The following is a 20,436-nucleotide window of genomic DNA, read 5'->3' as shown; positions in this document are numbered from 1 at the left end:
CTTTCTGTTTCTCCCTGATGAACAGGTACGTACTACTCCAAAATCTATGATAGGAGCAAAGTGGGAGGAAGGTAGTAGTAGGAAAGCAACTGCCTTTAAGTATATACATTGAGAGTCATCTGATGGTAGAAGGAACAGACGAAATGGCCCTCAGAGAGGCCCACAAAATATTCAGTAACTTTTTTTTTTTCAGTAACTTTTAAAATAACAAGTCTAACATGATAACAAGGTTAATGAGATATTCAAAGCACAGTACATATTAGCGAAGGAAGAGAGATTCTTTCATTTTTATTCAATATAGTATGCTCACTAGACAAATTTTAGATCAGGAATATAAAACAAGAGATGCCATGTTCTAATGCTGGCTTTTAGTCAGATAAAATACCCCAATATATAGATAAGACAATTAAGGCCCAAAATTACACACCAAATAAAGTTACACAATGGGCCATAGAACATAGGCCTCCTGCTTCCGAGTACATTTTGCTAAATTGAGCTAAGTGAAAACAACAATCTATGTGGTTGTTTTGTAATTTATATTATAATTTTTTATAATTTAATATGTTATTCTTAAAAGAAATCATTTCTCTGTGTGTTTTAAAACAACAATAATAAAGATCCACACACCAAATTACTAAATGTTTGGTGATAGGTTAGAATAAGAAGTGATACAGAAGATCAGGTTGAACCCTAATGTATCAGATAGTCCATCTGTAAATTACACCTAAATAGTGTTTATCTGTATCCCAGATTGCATTGAGGCGGGGTGGAAGACACAGATCTTTTGAAAACTATCATAGAAACATTACTCTTAAAAGATTATGATGTGTACATATGTGTATTTGTATTTAAGCATTTGGAATTTTCAACAAAGCCCAGCCCTTTTCTTCCATCCCTACTCCTTTAAGTGAAACTAATACCCCTTGCTTCACAAGAAATATCAATAGTATCCAGATACTCCACTTTTTTCTTTCATAGCCTCAAAATTTATATCTCCCTTCTCTTTCTATCTCCACACTTCCTTCATTCCTATACTTCATAGCTTTAATTAATGTTCTCTTGACACAAACCTTTCATTTTTATTGCCAGTGATAACCACAATTACTACAACTCTTTGAGAAAACAATATAGCTGTTGTGTCAGCAATAATAAAATGCTCATATCTTGAGCCAGTATTCCACTGATAGGATTTTATTCTGAGAAAATACTTCAAGTAAGGAAAATAGTGAAAGGGACAAAATGTTAATGGCACTGATATCTATTCTGTTTTAAAAAATGGAAACCTTCTAGATATCCAACAATAGAATAATGGTTAAGCAAATTATTACTTATTCATTCAGTAGGCTAGTAGACATTCATTTATCACAATAGCTTCTTTTAAAATATATTGAAAGATGTTGTAAGTATCTTTATGCCAAAATGAAAAAGGAGAAAAATAAATCCAGGAAAGAAATAGAAAAACTGATCTGATTAGTATATTTCTGAAGCATTTGTATTTTCTGTATCATAATAATTGACATTCATTGAGCACACACCAGTGTCAGGCACTTTACTAAAGCAATATTATAGAAGCAGTATTGAGTAGTTAGTAAGAAAAGTGCTCTAAAGTCAAGTCCTAGCTCCATCACTTACTAGTATGTGATCTTGAAAAGGAAATGGGAGATAGTAACTATATCTACATTAAGTTATTAAATCCATATAAAGTGTCTGGTACATAGTAAGCCCTCATTAAAGTGTTTTTGTTACTAGACATTTTACAGACATCTCATTTAATCTTCACATCCTCACAACATTTATGAGATGGTGTTATTTTCATTTACATAAGAGAAAATTGAAACTCAGAATGTTTAAATAGTTTGGTCAAATAACTTGCCCAAGTCACACAGCTAATAAGCAGTAGAGTTTTGATTGAGAACCCAAGCTATGACTTCTATTCCTGGCTCTGAGGGACTAGGTTGTTGCAGACTAATCTTTTTGCTGAGAACAACATGAAAGGGTGGATTTAAAAAAAGAAAAGAATAGGGGGCTTCCCTGGTGGCGCAGTGGTTGAGAATCTGCCTGCTAATGCAGGGGACACGGGTTCGAGCCCTGGTCTGGGAAGATCCCACATGCCGCAGAGCAACTGGGCCCGTGAGCCACAATTACTGAACCTGCGCATCTGGAGCCTGTGCTCTGCAACAAGAGAGGCCGCGATAGTGAGAGGCCCACGCACCGCGGTGAAGAGTGGCCCCCGCTTGCCACAACTAGAGAAAGCCCTTGCACAGAAACGAAGACCCAACAGAGCCATAAATAAACAAATAAATAAATAAATAAATAAATAAATAAAATTTTTTTAAATTTAGAAAAGAATAGGGAAAGCATCAGAGACCTACTGAGGCAGCCAGGACTTAAACCAAAATCGTGGAGCCAAGGGAACTTCAAAAAAGCATGCTGATGTTCTAAGCTTCTCTTTTCCCCTTGAAGAATTTGCTGAATACATGGTGCAGAACAAGAATCTATGAAATTTAGCAGAGGATTTCTGCTAGAAGTAGAGAGCCAGTAGTCTCATGGGGCTGAGTACATAAAAATTGGAGTTTAGGTGTCCCCAGGTGGCCTGGACTGAGGAGCCAAGATCGTAGTAGGGAAGAGAAGCACCAAGAAATGATTTTGCTGCAGAGTCAGAGGCTAAGCAGACCAGAAGCTAAGCAAGCTAAGCAGAAAATCCCTATAAAGCAGAGTGAATTTCTGTCCATCTCATGATGTTGACAAGCAAACATTAAAATTCAGGTCCCTCCAAGGAAGAAAGGACCTATAAACACCCCACACTCTCAATTAGCATTCCCTAGAGGACTATACCCTCTATACACAATAGACTTGAATACAAGAATAACTAGAAATAAGGAAGACTATTTCATAATTATAAAAGGGTCATTCTACCAGGGAAAATGTGAGAACTATAAATTTGTATATATCTAATTCCAGTAATATGGCTTCAAAAAAATATTTTTTCAAGTTCACATGGGACATTTAACAAAGTAGATCTTATGATAGACCATAAAGCAAGTCTCAACAAATTTCATCCAGCATATGTTATCTGACTACAGTTCAATTAAGTAAGAAATGGATTATAAATAGTAGCTAGCAAACTCCTCCCAAAATATGTTTTGAATGACCCATTTGGCCAAAAAAGAAACCACAATTAAAACACATTTGCAACAGAGTAGTAATGAAAATACAGTATATCAAAATATATGTGAATCAGCTAAAGCTATACTTGATGGGAAATTTATAGCCTTAAATGCCTACACTGGAAGAGAAAAAGTCCAAAACTAGTGATTTAAATATCATTCTGAAGAAATTAGGAAAAGAACTGCAAATTAAACCCAAAGTAAGTAGAAGAAAGGGAATTATAAAAAGTAGAAATTAATTAATTAAATAGAAAACAAGTGCACAATAGGAAATATCTACAGAGCCAAGAGTTCACTCTTTGAAAAGATCAGTAAAATGTGTAGACCTCTAGCAATACTAATCAAGAAAAGAACATATTCAATATTAAACTCTTGATCTTTTCCCTAATTCTACATCTCCAGTCTTCCTTATTTCTATAAATCTTATCTTCATAAATATCTACTAATATCTCAATTAGAAGTCTTGGGGTTGAGACACGGAGCTGGGAAAAGGGAGGCAGAGGAGGCGGAGGCAGACCCGGGCGCCGAGACCGACCAACAGACCGGCGGGGCTGGGCCACGCAGACCCGGCCCAGCGAGTCCCCCCCTGCACCACAACCTGAGCGAGGTCCCCAGGAGCCTGCCTCGGACTGGCCTGGGAGCCAGAGGCACCAGAGCAGATCCCGAATCAGGCTTTCCTCGGCCTCCAATGAGGGCTGGCCCTTTGGAAGGTGCCTTCTTCAGCAGCAGGACCAGGCAGGCCACCATGACCGAGAACTCCACATCCACCCCTGCAGCCAAGCCCAAGTGGGCCAAGGCCTCCAAAAAGTCCACAGACCACCCCAAGTATTCAGACATGACCGTGGCTGCCATCCAGGCGGAGAACTGTGCTGGCTCTTCATGCCAGTCCATCCAGAAGTACATCAAGAGCCACTACAAGGTGGGTGAGAACGCCGACTCCCAGATCAAATTGTCCATCAAGCAATTGGTCACCACTGGGGTCCTCAAGCAGACCAAAAGGTGGGTGCCTCAGGGTCTTTCCGGCTGCCCAAGAGCGACGAGCCCAAGAGGTCAGTGGCCTTCAAGAAGACGAAGGAAGTCAAGAAGGTGGCCATGCCAAAGAAGGCCGCCAAGCCCAAGAAGGCTGCCTCCAAAGCCCCAAGCAAGAAGCCCGAAGCCACCCCAGTCAAGAAGGCCAGGGGGCTTCCCTGGTGGCGCAGTGGTTGAGAATCTGCCTGCCAGTGCAGGGGACACAGGTTCGCGCCCTGGTCTGGGAAGATCCCACATGCCGCGGAGCAACTAAGCCCGTGAGCCACAACGACTGAGCCTGCACGTCTGGAACCTGTGCCCCGCAACAAGAGAGGCCGCGACAGTGAGAGGCCCGTGCACCGCGATAAAGAGTGGCCCCTGCTCGCCGCAACTAGAGAAAGCCCTTGCACAGAAACGAAGACCCAACACAGCCAAAAATAAATAAATAAATAAATAAATAATTAAAAAAAAAAAAAAGGCCAAAAAGAAGCCGGCTGCCACGCCCAAGAAAACCAAAAAACCCAAGACTGTCAAAGCCAAGCCAGTCAAGGCATCCAAGCCTAAGAAGGCCAAACCAGTGAAGCCCAAAGCCGAGTCCAGTGCCAAGAAGGCCGGTAAGAAGAAGTGACAATGAGGCTTTCCTTGTGGACACTCCTGCCTGTCTCCTATTTTCTGTAAATACTATTCTCCTTTCTTCTCTCTTGATCCTCATCTGCAACCCTTTGCCCCTTTCCCTTCTGACTTTATAAAGAGACAGAATTTGTATTCCTCAGAAATTAGGGAATAATTCATTTTTCCTTAACCAATTATGCAAGGACAGCAACAACAAATCTCATCTCTGTAGTGATGAGAATGTACTTGTATTTTGTTTTGTTAATTTGTTACTAATCTGCTTATGGGTTTGGGGATTTGTGTGGGTTTGTGTGTTTTGTTTAGTTACATGGTTGGTTCACTCTGAAGGTAAAAGTTGGGGTCGGGGGGAGGGGGAGAATGGGCAAGGCAGCTTCTTGTGGCTAGATGACAGGGAGCCCAGGAATTGCACGGTTTGTAGGAGTACCTATGAGGCCATCGAGTTTTCTTTAAGTTGAGCACTGCTTGTGAGAGTTTCAGAACCTTGGCCCTGAGGAGAGGGGTGGCAGCAGCTGGACGGCAAAGGAGGGAGGTGGAACAAAACCCTCTCTAGGCTGACTTCCACCTCCCAATGGTGAGCAGTGGGGCGTCCAAATCTAGTTTCTTTCTCACTTCTGTTAGTCTGTCTCAGTGGCCTCCCTGTTGTCCTAGGGATGTGGAGGAGGTTGAAGTGACAGCTTGTCCAAGAAACTGTGGCTTCTCTCAGTCAGCTGGAAACTAGCCACTGGGGGCATGGGGGGGAAGTCTCTGGCTTCCAAAAGTCTCCTGTTAAACAGGAGTAGAAACTTTGGGGGAAGGGTGGAGAGTCAGTCAGCCAAGTGCCTCAGTGTGCCCTGTTGAAACTTGGGTTTTTCCACACAATTGGATTGTATCCTAGGAGGACCTTTTTCCTTTTCCCCTGATTTTTGGTTTCTCCTGTACAAGAAGTGGCTTTGCGTAGCAGTCTGGTGGCACTCCAGCCCTGCCACCCACCACTTAAAAACCTCCCGACCTCTTTACTTCTGACTCTTTTATAAGTAGTTGTAGATGGGGGAGGAGGGGAGGGCGGGGAGTTGACAGTAAGACATACTGCAGTCGACTTTGAATTGCTAAGTAGTTTTACAGAGCTAGGTCTGTGTGTATGTGTGTGTATATGTATATATACATATCTAGGGCTAGTACTTATGTTTCACACCTGGGAGCTGGGAGAAAAAACCTGTACAGTCCTCTCTCCCTTTTTTTTAATAAAATAGAAAAACGCGCAATTGTGCGTCTTCCTCCCCCCCCCCCGCCTTTTTATTTGTAAACAAGTGTTATTTGTGCCTGGAAGAATTTGCTGTGTTTGTAATTTTCAAACTTTAAAATAAAATTGAAAAAACAAGGGAAAAAAAAAGTCTTGGGATTATTCTTGAGACCTCTCACTACCACACACACACACACACACACACACACACACACACCATTCAGACCACTACAAAATTTTATTGATTCTACCTCTTAAATATATTGAATCCACCCTATATACTACATCTTCACTGCTATACCCTATTCTAAGCCACCATCACGCTGTGGTGGACTGTTGCAGTAGCTTCCCAACGGTAGCTTCCTTGATTCATTCTTACTACCCATCAATCCATTCTTTACATAGAAGTTAGAATGATCCTTTAAAAAGCATAAATATCATATGCCATTCTTAAGAATTCTTAAAAGGTTTGCTCTTACGCTTTGGTGAAAACTCAAATGTTTAAGATAACCCCACGTCTCCGCAGGATATAGTCCCTGCTGCTCTCTCCTGACCACTTTACTCCAGCCCACTCTAGCCTTCTTTTACTTCTTCCAAAGCGCCAAGTTCTCACTCAAGTCCTAGTTCTTCAGCATGGAATGTACTTAACATTCAGCTCTCACTTTACTTCTTCAGAGAGGTCCCCTGTTTACGTGACATCTCCTACTGTTTTTCTGTAGTGTTCTGTTCTTTTCCTTCATGGCAGTTTTCACAATTTAAAATTGTATTTATTGGTATGTTTGCTTAATCTTTCACCTCAAACCATAATTTTCATGAAAGCAGAGACAGTTCACTGTTGTAGTCCTGGTGTCTTAACTAAGTGCCTGGTACATATTACGTGTTTGGTAAATATATGATGAATGAAAAAAGATAGCATGCCACCTTAGGTAAACTATATAGGTCAGGAACCGTTTCATAGGTGTGCCCTGTACCCTGGGAGCGTGGAGGGATTGTTTCCTCTGGTTTAATCCTTTATTTCTTCAAAATAACTCTCTGAGAAAGGCACCATGTAATCATTGTAATGCCTGGAGACAGTTTCTGATGATTAGCCTGTCTTCTCAGTGATGTATATTTTATGTGCTAAGCTAAACTGGCAGTTGTGGGCAGATTTTATTTAAGCCCCTGCAAAGGAATACACCTGCCCGCATTTCTTAGATTGGAGCCTTGGAAACTAGAGGCAGAGTGTTCTCAGTGGCAGTCCTGGCTAAACAACTTATCTTCTTTTCTAGAACTACTTTTTTTTTTTTTTTTAAACATTAGAGCCCTACAAAGGAAATGTGGTCTAATTACATTTGCTTACTACTGAGATTGACAGTATTGTTTGTGTAAAGGTTGTTAGCTATTTTAGTCATATAAATGTGCCATAATGTTACCAAAGTACATGACTTGCCTTTTAATCACAAGGCAAAAATGACCACATTTCACAATACTAATGTCTTCGTATGTTTTATAAGATATACAGAGCTATTATGACTTGATATTACAAAGTATTCTACATTTTCTTAGAGAGCTTGTGTTTTCTTTCTTCATCTTAGAACTAATTTTTAATTAAATTTTTAATTGTTTTTAAGCTAATTTCAGTAAAATGAGATGCTTAATTGTATGTTTGGTATAAAATTATAAGTTCAACAATTTGAGACAGCTTTCAGGCCACTAGGATTTCTTGAAACTCATGAGAAAAATGTTTACTACCAATTTTAGACATTTTCATTTCAAAAGAAAATGTTTTATATACCCGAAACTAACTCAATACTAAATCAACTATACTTCAGTTTTTTAGAAAAGAAAATGTTTTAGGGACCTATATTTCTTAATGTATAGTAAATGAGGTATTCTTATTTATTTCTAAAGTCTAGGTACCATACTTAGAATTCTCCCATAAACTGAAAAAAGCATGCTGAATGTTTCTTATGCATATTATCAGGTTCAGGGCCATGATGGGAAAGGGAAATGAAACAAAAAGAGTGAGAATTCTCAATGACTGGTTTCTCACATCATCATATCATTATTACTGCTATTTTTAATTCTGCCTTTAACAAAATTGTTAATTCTTAGTGAAATAATTTTTAAAGCTTCATCTACTTATTGATATCTGTGGATTTACCAGACATTCATAGCTATGCTCACGTCAATGAAATTGGGAGTTTATAAATCATAAGAATTTGTAAATGTCTGCTGTCAGGTATGACTAAGTTTCTGAATTTCATAATCCACCGGTTGCTGCTGCGGGTTCTTTCTTGGGTTTTTGAAATGTAAATCACTGACTCTAGAGCTAGTGAAAGAATATGAGGAATATTGAAATTCTTCCTATAGTACTATAGCAGTGTACAAATATGGTACATTATGGTTATAGAAGGGGTGAGGAGACTTAAGTACTGGGAACTCTGCCGTTATGTGAAAACAGTCTTCTCAAGTGAATTGCCCATTTAGAGACTATATTAAATAAATGTAATGGAGTGGTTTTTATGTTTATTTCTAGAAAGGGGAAAGAGCAGCTTTATTTTGCCAGAAAGACAGTGTCAGCTCTAGCCATTTATTTCCTAGCAAAACAAACTACCTGCAGAATTCTAATTGGCCTATTTCTTCTCCCTCACGTTTAATTAAAATCTTTCTCTAGCAATACATGATACCGAGGATAGTGTATGGATTCATTTATTGTACCAAGAAAGACTTGGGTTAACTGTATATTTCTAGCTGCCAGCCTTTACTAGTTATTTATCTTCTACTTGTTTACCAGTCTTGTCTAACAGCACTAACACTGGTAAAGAGTAGGGTAGTTAAACTGTTTACAGTCTTCACCTTCTATGCCTATGTCACCATCCGTAGAGTTGTATTCCATTCTGCAAAGTGTTTAATGTTTACTTAGATAAGTAAAACCTTATCACACTAGAAATTACAGCTCAATTTTACTTTGTAGCTTAATTCCATCATGTAATAAAATAATCTTGGTGCATAGGATTGGAATTGATCTCTATTTGCATCCTACCTTAGAGTACTGCCCTGTATATAAATATTGCTGCTCCAAGGGGGCTAGGTAGAAGACTAAGGATGAGTTGATATAATTGCATCCTTGTTATTAAAAAATAGAAAATGCCTCACCAATGGTGAAACAGCAATCGTTTTTATATATCAAGGACACTATCCTGTTAGCTAAAAGTTGATCATCATCCAATAGGAAGCTTGAGTTCAAAGATTTTAAATTCAGAACACTGTTTTTCAAATAGAATAAGTGGATTTAAGTTCAGTAGTGTATCATTTTATGAACTGTTTTAGAAAGCAGTTAATACAGTATAATGATTGAGAGCTTTTTTCCTCCTGGGTATTAAATTGATAATTAAAGTGTTCTTTTTTTCAAACTATGCCCTCTTAGAGGGTAGGGAAGGCATGTTTAACCTGGTGTATTCAACTCTTTGCTGGGCTACATGTTTGTTGTTTCAGTACTTAATAAATATGCATAATAAATAAATTGTAGCTGCAGTTCTGAACCTACTTTGCTGTGACCTGTAATAGTCTGTTCTACACTCTGCTCTCTTTGTCTTTCAAGCAAATCACATCACCCAAAACTTATGACCCACTTCACTACAATGGTGCTGACATGTTTGGAGAGCCTAGAAAGAAGAATTGAAATTTAACTGGCATCATGGGATCTCAGTTGGTTTAACAGTTTCTCTTACCTTACTTGGTAATGCATGTATAGTAATACTGAATGGCATTTGCTCTCAAGGGATTTTAGAGTTGATTACAACAGAAATATATTGCAGGAAAGAACATAGATACTGTAATTAAAAGGGTTATGGGAGAGACTAGAAATTATTCTATCTGATAACCTGTTAATTTCAAGACCTAAAGCATGTATTTAAATATGATACTGTGGAAAATAATCTTCCTAGTTCAAAAATTAATAGTAAGCTCCATCATAAGTAGTTATGTATATTGAGCATTAAATCTTATGATACTCATTTATTTCATCTCTTAAAAACTGTTTATTTCCTGGACATAAGCTATTTGATACACAGGCATACCTCAGAGATATTGCAGGTTCGGTTCCAGACCACCGCAATAATGTGATAACTGCAACAAAGCAAGGCACACGAATTTTTTGGTTTCCCAGTGCATATAAAAGTTAATGTTTATTCTATACTGTAGTCTATTAAGTCTGCAATAGCATTATGTCTAAAAAATAATACAATACTTAATTTAAAAATATTGCTGAAAAATGCCAACCATCATCTGAGCCTTCAGCAAGTTATAATCTTTTTGCAACATCAAAGATCATAGATCGCCATAACAAATATAATAATAATGAAAAAGCTTGAAATATTGCAAGAATTACCAAAATGTCACACAGAGACACGAAGTGAGCAAATGCTTTTGGAAAAATGGCACTGATAGACTTGCTTGACACAAGGTTGCTGCAATGCACAAATTTGTAAAAAAAAAAAAACAAAAAAAACACACAGTATCCACAAATCACAATAAAACAGGTGTGCCTGGAGTTTACTGTTCTTTTATTTACTTAAAGAAAAGAGAAGGTCAGGACTGCATTTTTTTACTGAGTATTTGTCATCTATATATAATAGTCTTATTGGCAAGTCAGCTGAATCTTATTCCCTAAGGGATAAATTTGTAAGATGTTTCATGTGAACAAATAGAGGGTATCAAAGATGTGAATTCAACATAGAGAAAACTTAGTTTTTTTAATATACTGTTTTCAATAACTATACTTTTTGTGTTCTAGTTCATTTAAACATATCAAAATTCCTTTTTCTGATCCCAAAACTGGTTTAAAGGTGGTCATTCACTATTATGGGGCCAAGTTTTATTGTTTATTCTAATGATAAAATTATGTATCCTTACTGTAAGACATTCAAACTTTAAGCATTCAAAACAAGCATAACTTCTTTTGCTTTCAAACAGAATTTTAAAAAGAAAAAAGTAAAAATCACCAGAAGACAGTGGGTAGCCTCTTGAATGATTTTAAACAAGGAATGATATGCATAAGTAGATTTGTATTTTAGAAAGATCACTGGCAGCTGTATGGAAACAGATTGGAGGCAGGAGGACAGGCAGGATGGACACTGTTAGAGTACCCAGGCCAAGAAAAATAAAGGCTTTAACTGAGACAGTAATCACGGGAACATGGAAGAGGAGACAGGATCAACTGGGTTTTGGTAAGGGATTGCACGTGGTGAGAAGGGCAGGGGAAATGCTGAAAAGGACGCCCAGGTTTTTAAACTGAGTGACGAGTAGCGTACCCTCAACTGACATAGAGAACATGGGAGATGGAACAGGTTTCGAGGAAAAGATTATGGATTCGGTTTTATACGTGTAAAGTGTGAGTTGCCAATGGCACACCAAAGGAGGATAATCTTTGCCATTTGAGATACAGGCCTGGAATTTGAGAGTTGGTTTTAGATGTCATCCGTATAAGTGGTTGTTGAAACATTGGGACTGAGAGAGATCACTAGGAAAACATGTAGAGAGAAAAGGGCCAAAGTCTGAAGAAATGGCTAAAGAGATGGGGGAAAAAACAAGAGGGTAGTAAATAGGAAACAATGGAAGAAGAGTTCGAAGAGGAAAAGTCATTTAGAGCATCAAATGCCAGTTAGCAACCAAAGAGGTTGAAGATTGAGAAGTGTTCATTGAAATTAGCAACTTAGAGATGACTGGTATCTGAGGATAGTCGGCAGAGTGAGTTAGGGAAAGAAACCAGATAACCGTGTGTTTCAGATTGGGTAGCAGCAATGACTAGAATAATCTTTCAGGTAGTTTGGTTATAAAGAAAAGGTAAATGTATGGGCAGTTGCTTAGAATGGAGGATAGGAATTAATAGAGGGTTTTATTATAAATTTTGATTTCTTTCTTTCTTAGGAACAGAGTATATTTATATCTGAAGGAAAAAAGAATAGTCATTGTTGCCAAAGAGGTTAAAATAATGGTAAGAGAACCAAAATACTTGAAGAAGCTAGAAGGATATCCAGAGCATGGTGTCTTCCATGGAGAAGACAGATACTTACATAAAAAATTCATAGCACAAACTGATGTAACTCCTGATGATAGAATTTAAGTGCCACGTGTTAGATGAATAAAAAGAGAAGGCTGGTAGCTCCAGAGGAGTTGAGAAGATTTTGATTCTGATGTCAAATGCTAAACTCAGTTGGGTATCCTCCATTTAGTTTTCTACTTTGAAAATCAGTGCATCATTTAGAAGTGTGTAACATAAGCCTTCAGTTCATTATTGCTGATGAGAATCTTTAGTTGTGTATAAGATTTCCCTGGCTCAGTCTGATAGATGACCTTCACTGTCTTCAGGCATTTAATCGATCTATGTTTCTATGCCAGCTCCATAAAACCATCAGTGGTACCTTTTCTCTTGGAAAGCACAGCCATGCAAGAATTTCTCTTGCAGATTACAATAAAGCTTTACTATTAATAAGTTGTCCTTCTCATTATTACTTTTTTTTTTAATATAACTTTATTTATTTATTTACTTTTGGCTGTGTTGGGTCTTCGTTGCTGCACATAGGCTTTCTCTAGTTGCGGCGCGCGGGCTTCTCATTGTGGTGGCTTCTCTTGCTGCGGAGCTCCAGCTCTAGGCACGCGGGCTTAAGTAGTTGTGGCACACAGGGTCAGTCGTTGTGGCTCGTGGGCTTAGTTGCTCCGCTGCATGTGGGATCTTCCCGGACCAGGGCTCGAACCCATGTCCCCTGCATTGGCAGGAGGATTCTTAACCACTGCGCCACCAGGGAAGTCCCTCATTATTACTTCATATTCTTCCTCAAAACTTCCCCAGAATCATGAAATAATTACATTTTGTTTTTACAAAGTTCATGCTGCAGATAATCTATCTGTAGATAATCTTGAGTCTGTCTTGATTATTGTTCTCTTCTGTGCAATAAAGGCCAACACAGTAAGAATATGAGGTTGTAATAGTAAATAGGCAACCATAGATGTGAAGTGATCGTATAGGCAAAGTGTTAGTGTTTGACTTTTTAAACAGAAGGCCTGAATTCTATGAATATTACTAGAACATATATTATCTTGAGTGTGAGAAAAATCTCATTCTGGTTTTCCATTCATCTCCTAAACTTTTACTCTATAGAGGCTTTTTAATGCCTTAACATACACAATTCTATGAATTAATTGTCCAGTTGGCTCTTTGAGGTTAGGGAAGTGCTTTTATGTTTGTTAATGAAGTCCAGTGTGATTCATTGCTTTAGGCATAACAGTGCTTTCCATATATTTATCTTTATTCCCAGTGTACAGGTCAAAATAATCACCATTGACTTGACTTATTTTTTTGTCTAAGAAATACACTTCTCATCTTCCCAATCTAAACATTTGATGGTAAACACTCTCCAAATCCAAGTGAGTTAGTATGTTTCATGAGGAACTCTGATATTCTAATGTGTTAAGCATTGAGATATACCCCTTTCTGCTCTCATGAGCACACAGATATGGCCAGCTATTGATATATACTGTAAATATTGACATACATTTAAAATTCATATTTTGAGTAAAAATCTACAAGCTGGTTATCTACTCAGGTTGATGCATAGCATTAGAATACTTTGGTTGAAAGAGTAAAGTTCAACAGAGGTGTAGGGAAAGAGTAAATGAAAGAAATATGGACTAATAAAAATATAGAATTCTAGAATTTTTAGAGTGGAAAGAGATGTCAGCAGTTATCAGATAAGCCTTGGGAAAACTGAGTGTGTATGACTTAGAAAAGGGAGCACACTTATTCTCTATATTCCTGAAAGAGTAGAATGAAAATCTCATATAGAAGCTCCTTGGGGTTAAGTTTGGAGTTCATTATAAAGAAGAACCTTCTAGGGACTTCCCTGGCAGTCCAGTGGTTAAGACTCCGTGCTTCCACTGCAGGGGGCACGGGTTTGATCCCTGGTCAGGGAATGAAGATCCCGCATGCCGCAGGGCTCGGCCAAAAAAAGGAAAAAAGAAAAACCTTCTAGTGGTCAGAGCTATTTGGAAGTGGGAGTAGACATCCCCAAGTGAGATATTCAGGTCGGGAGCTGAGCATTGGATGTGTAGTTGGACCCAGTGACATTTGTGAGATCTTCCAATCCTTGAATTCTTACCTAAACCAATGACCAACATTTCTCTCTTTTCTTTTAACTTTTTAAAACTGCGGTATGTACAGTAAAGTGCACAAATCTTAAATGTACAAGTCAATGAATGTTTATGTATATATGCACCTGAGAATATTTCCAGCTCTTCAGGAGGCTCTAGTCAGTACCCTCTCTCCCTCTATTATAGATCATCACTATTCTGATTTCTGCCACCAAAAAATAGTTTTACCTATACTTAAACATCACGTAAGTAGATTCACAGAATATTTATTGTTGTGGGTCTGGCTTCTTTTGCTCATCGTTATGTCTGTGAGGTTCATCCATGCTACATGTAGCAGTAGTTCAATCTCTGTAATATTGCACTAATGTCATTGTAGGAATGTCTCGAAATTTAGCCATGCCACTGTTGATTGACATGTGGATTGGTTCCACTTTGAGACTGTAAAATAACAGTGCTATGAACAATCTTTACATGTCTTTTGGTAGACACCTGCACTCGTATCTCTAGGATATGTTACTAGGAATGGATTGCTGTTCCATGGGATAGGTTTAGGTTTATTTTAGCAGTTACTGCCAAGCAATTTTCCAAAGTGACTGTGCACATTAGATTCCCACTAGCAACATAATGAGAATTTCAGTTCCTGCTCATCCCTGCCAGCACTGTGTATTGTCAGTCTTTTTTATTTTCGCCATTGAATATGTTGTAGTATTTCTTTTTCTATGGTTATTGATCATTTGGATAGTCTCTCTTAGGAAGTGCTTATTTTATTTTTAGCCTTTTTTTAAATTGGGTCATTTATCTTTATCTTGCTGGTTTGTAGGAATTCTTTACATATTCTGAATATGGGTCTTTAGGGAATTATATGTATTACAAATATAATTTCCTAGTCTATGCCTTACTTTTTCACTCTTTTAACATGGTCTTTGATGAACAGACATTCTTAATTTTAGTTAAGTGCAATTTATCATTTTTCTCTTTTGTGGTTAGTGCTTTTTGTTTCCTCTTCAAGAAGTCTTTGTCTAGCCCAAGGTCATGAAGACATTTAGACCAATAATTCTTTTTTTTTTTTTTTAATTTTTTGGCCGCACCATGCAGCATGCGGGGATCTTAGTTCCCTGACCAGGGATCAAACCCGCGCCCCCTGCAGCGGAAACATGGAGTCTTAACCACTGGACGGCCAGAGAAGTCCCCCAGACCAATAATTCTTGAATTCTAATACTAAATTAGATAATGGTAAACTTTCATTTGTTCATACACCAAAAAAAGAAATAAATGTATACAACTGTACTATTTTCTCCCATATTTTAATTCTTAAGCTTTCGGCATTAGCTGTGAATAAGTAGATAATTATGACGATACTAAATCTGAAATTTACTGTCAGGATACTTGGTTATTGCTATGGTAACAAAACCACTACAAAATCTCAGTGGCTTTTTTTCTCACTCATGCTACGTGTACAAAGTGGGTTAACGGGGGCTATGCTGTTTTTGTTCACTTAGGCAACCATGTTGATGTAAACTCCATTATAATATATACTTTCATGATCACTGTAATAGGGGAAGGGAAATATGGAAAATTGCTTTTGGACTCTTAAACTTTCTGCCTAGAAGTATCATGTGCCACTATGAGTTGACCCTATGAGTTCCATCAACCTTGCCTAATTTCAGAGGTCGTGAGGAAGTGTAATCTTACACTTCCTGAAAGGAGAGCTAAAATATTTGTGAATAGCCATAATAATGACAGTCACAGTTAACTTGGGCAAGTTACTTAACGTCTCTCAATGGATCAGTTTGTTCACTGTAAAATAGAGGCTAATGATAGTATCTATCTCATGTGGTAGTTGTGAGGATTAAATGGGGTAATACATGTAAACCCTTAGAATACTGCCTGATACTTAGTAAACACTCAATATATGTGTGCTAATATTACTGCTATCATTGTTATTAGGCTCTTACTATGTGATGGACACCATACTACCTGCTTTACATGGATTGATTATTCAAATAACTCCCATAGTATCTACTGTAACTATCCTCATTTACAGATGAGAAAACTTAGGTTCAGAGATATTAACTAACTTGCTCACATTCCACAACTAAAACATAAAAGGTGGGATTTGAATTCAGGCAGTCTGATTTCAGAGCCTGCAATATTAACCATGACTCCCTCCCAGATAGCAAATAAATATTAACAGAAGAATTCAGAAATGCATCCTGTGCTTAGAGAACTCTGTGTTTGTATATGTACAGTTCATGGTTATGAGTTTATAGTGAACTTTTAATATATTTCTATTTTCTGCTAGTTTGTAAAGTTGTTTCTAGTTCATATCATTTAATTAACAGTACTGTTTCGTGGTGTTCTGTCGTGGTCTTACATCTAAACAAATTTAGAACTGATATTGTCCTTCATTAACAGATGAAGAAACTTAGGCCAGAATGTTTTAGTGATCCCAGAAGACATAGCTAGTTGGTGTCATGCCTGAACTCAGACTCAGACTTCCTGACTTCTGTTCAGAGCTCTTCCTACTGCCTCGGGTTACCTCCCTGTAGTTTACATGGCACACAATCCTTTATTAAAAATTTGAGATGCTTTGGTTCTTCCTCCCCCCAAATTTGAGTGAGTTTGTTGTAGAAAACTGCAATTGTGCTTCTTCCTCATAGCTCACATTGGTACGTCTTGATTTTAAGTTACTAACTTTGTCTTTTAAATATTCTAATGTTACTAAACACCAAGAATCAAATTAGATATTTGGAGAGACTTTGTAATAAGAATAAATACCTCCAGAGAAAATGTTTCCGTGGCAAAACATTGTAATGATGAACTTTTTCATGTAAGCCAGATTTGGAGTCAAATTTCTGAAGGAAAAGGGATGACAGTGGAATTAGAAATGGATCAAGTATACTATATTTGAGGTATATCTCAAGATACATTAGCAAGAAGTAAAATGACTATTTACTCATAAACAGCTTGTTACTTTTCCTACCAGTGACATGAGAATGTACATTTATCAACCTCAGATATATTGTAGTTTTCAGAATTAAACCTTTTAAGGAAATGCCAAAGCATATTAATTTCATGGTCATGGTCTGTTTTCTCATAATTAAATGGGATTTTTGTATGATATTTGCAGTGTATTGTCATGTAATTTTATCTGGAAGGTTAACAGGATATAAATTGAGTTAACCTATAGTTCTAGCCAATAATAGGAATTACTCATTCTATTGCTGTGTGGTAGCGAACGAGTAGGAAGGAAGTCACAGCACTTCTTTTTCTCTCAGTATCGAAAGTTCTCAGGTATCTGTCAGGAAGATGAACCTAACCTGTGCCACATGGTAATGCATTCATAGGGAAATATATTGTTGTCTTGAGAGTACATGATACTTTCTCCTGGTCTCCTATAGTTTCAAACATTTCTTTTTGCATTAGAATAAACACTGTTTTATAAAATTGAATGCAGAATTTAAATGAATTTTTTAATATAAAACAGACAGTTTATAAACTGTGCTCTCATACTTTTCCTGCTAGACATGTTTACTCTTCTCTGTCCTGAAGGGCTCATTCTGATTTGAGAGAGCGAGACAATGAATTTATCACTAGAAATTATCTCTAAGGCTCCTTTCAGCAATAAGGTAGTATATTTTCTGGAGAGGAAAATGGGAAGAGTCTGGTCAAAGGGAATTTTAGTTCTATGTGTAGTAAAAAGTTTTAAAAAGAAAGTGTATTGCATGTGAAATTAAAATTGAAGTTTAAAAGGTCTGTGATTTTTTATGGTACTTTCCTCTTTCTTTAAAGTAACACAACCATATTACTGAATGTTGGGGAGTAAAAACAAAGACTGGAAAGTAATTACTCATAATTTCATCATCCTAAAACATTATTACTTTGAGCATTTGGGTGTGTTTCCTTCCAATCTTACGTATCTCTTCTTTTGATATAACTATAATATGTGTAATATACTTTTTTTTAATTTAATTTTATTTTTTATACAGCAGGTTCATATTAATTATTCATTTTATACATATGACTGTATATATGTCAATCCCAATTCATCACACCACCACCCCCCCACCACTTTCCCCCCTTGGTGTCCATACGTATGTTCTCTGCATCTGTGTCTCAATTTCTGCCCTGCAAACCGGTTCATCTGTACCATCTTCCTAGGTTCCACATATATGCGTGAATATATGATATTTGTTCTTCTCTTTCTGACTTACTTCACTCTGTATGACAGTCTCTAGATCCATCCATGTCTATACAAATGACCCAATATCGTTCCTTTTTATGGCTGAGTCATATTCCATTGTATATATATATCACATCTTCTTTATCCATTTGTCTGTCAATGGGCATTTAGGTTGCTTCCATGACCTGGCTATTGTAAATAGTGCTGCAATGAACATTGGGGTGCATGTGTCTTTTTTTTTATTTATTTAATTTTATTTTGTTTTTTTAATTTATTTATTTTTATGGCTGTGTTGGGTCTTCGTTTCTGTGCAAGGGCTTTCTCTAGTTGTGGCAAGCGGGGACCACTCTTCATCGCGGTGCGCGGGCCTCTCACTATCGCGGCCTCTCTTGTTGCGGAGCACAGGCTCCAGATGTGCAGGCTCAGTAGTTGTGGCTCACGGCCCCAGCTGCTCCACGGCATGTGGGATCTTCCCAGACCAGGGCTCGAACCTGTGTGCCCTGCATTAGCAGGCAGATTCTCAACCACTGCGCCACCAGGGAAGCCCTATTTATTTTTTTATACAGCAGGTTCTTATTAGTTATCCATTTTATACATATTAGTGTATATATGTCAGTCCCAATCTCCCAATTCATCACACCACCACCACCACCACCCCCGCCACTTTCCCCCTTTGGTGTCCATATGTTTGTTCTCTGCATCTGTGTCTCAATTTCTGCCCTGCAAACCAGTTCATCTGTACCATTTTTCTAGGTTCCGCATATATGCGTTAATATACAATATTTGTTTTTCTCTTTCTGACTTACTTCACTCTGTATGACAGTCTCTAGATCCATCCACGTCTCTACAAATGACCCAATTTCGTTCCTTTTTATGGCTGAGTCATATTCCATTGTATATATGTACCACATCTTCTTTATCCATTCATCTGTTGATGGGCATTTAGGTTGCTTCCATGTCCTGGCTGTTGTAAATAGTGCTGCAATAAACATTGGGGTGCATGTGTCTTTTTGAATTATGGTTCTCTCAGAGTATATGCCCAGTAGTGGGATTGCTGGGTCATATGGTAATTCTATTTTTAGTTTTTTAAGGAACCTCCATACTGTTCTCCATAGTGGCTGTATCAATTTACATTCCCACCAAGAGTGCAAGAGGGTTCCCTTTTCTCCACACCCTCTCCAGCATTTGTTGTTTGTAGATTTTCTGATGATGCCCATTCTAACTGGTGTGAGGTGATACCTCGTTGTAGTTTTGATTTGCATTTCTCTCATAATTAGTAATGTAGAGCAGCTTTTCATGTGCTTCTTGGCCATCTGTGTGTCTTCTTTGGAGAAATGTCTATTTAGGTCTTCTGCCCATTTTTTGATTGGGTTGTTTGTTTTTTTAATATTGAGCTGCATGAGCTGTTTATATATTTTGGAGATTAATCCTTTGTTGATTCATTTGCAAATATTTTCTCCCATTCTGAGGGTTGTCTTTTCGTCTTGTTTGTAGTTTGCTTTGCAAAGGTTTTGAAGTTTCATTAGGTCCCATTTGTTTATTTTTGTGTTTATTTCCATTGCTCTACGAGGTGGATCAAAAAAGATCTTGCTGTGATTCATGTCAAAGAGTGTTCTTCCTATGTTTTCCTCTCAGAGTTTTATAGTGTCCGGTCTTATATTTAGGTCTTTAATCCATTTTGAGTTTATTTTTGTGTATGGTGTTAGGGAGTGTTCTAATTTCATTCTTTTACATGTAGCTGTCCAGTTTTCCCAGCACCACTTATTGAAGAGACTGTCTTTTCTCCATTGTATATCCTTGCCTCCTTTGTCATAGATTAGTTGACCATATGTGTGTGGGTTTATCTCTGGGCTTTCTATCCTGTTCCATTGATCTATATTTCTGTTTTTGTGCCAGTACCATACTGTCTTGATTACTGTAGCTTTGTAGTATAGTCTGAAGTCAGGGAGTCTGATTCCTCCAGCTCTGTTTTTTTCCCTCAAGACTGCTTTGACTATTCGGGGTCTTTTGTGTCTCCATACGAATTTTAAGATTTTTTTGTTCTAGTTCTGTAAAAAATGCCATTGGTAATTTGATAGGGATTGCATTAAATCTGT

General features: G+C 37.7%; 1 protein-coding gene and 1 pseudogene across 3 annotated transcripts in view; both read left to right on the top strand.

Annotated features, from left to right (window-relative positions):
• Window positions 1-20,436, top strand: part of HMG20A (high mobility group 20A) — a 69,088-nt gene that overhangs the window by 6,853 nt on the left and 41,799 nt on the right. The gene's annotated exons all lie outside the window — the stretch shown is intronic.
• On the top strand, window positions 3,675-9,687 carry LOC309626399 (histone H1.0-like; annotated as a pseudogene). Its single transcript has 2 exons — window positions 3,675-4,340; window positions 4,654-9,687. The product of its transcript is annotated as a histone H1.0-like (transcript).

This window comes from Balaenoptera borealis, assembly GCF_965194805.1.
Source record: "Balaenoptera borealis genome assembly, chromosome: 3".
NCBI lineage: Eukaryota > Metazoa > Chordata > Mammalia > Artiodactyla > Balaenopteridae > Balaenoptera > Balaenoptera borealis.
This window is presented reverse-complemented; position numbering and strand designations above follow the sequence as displayed.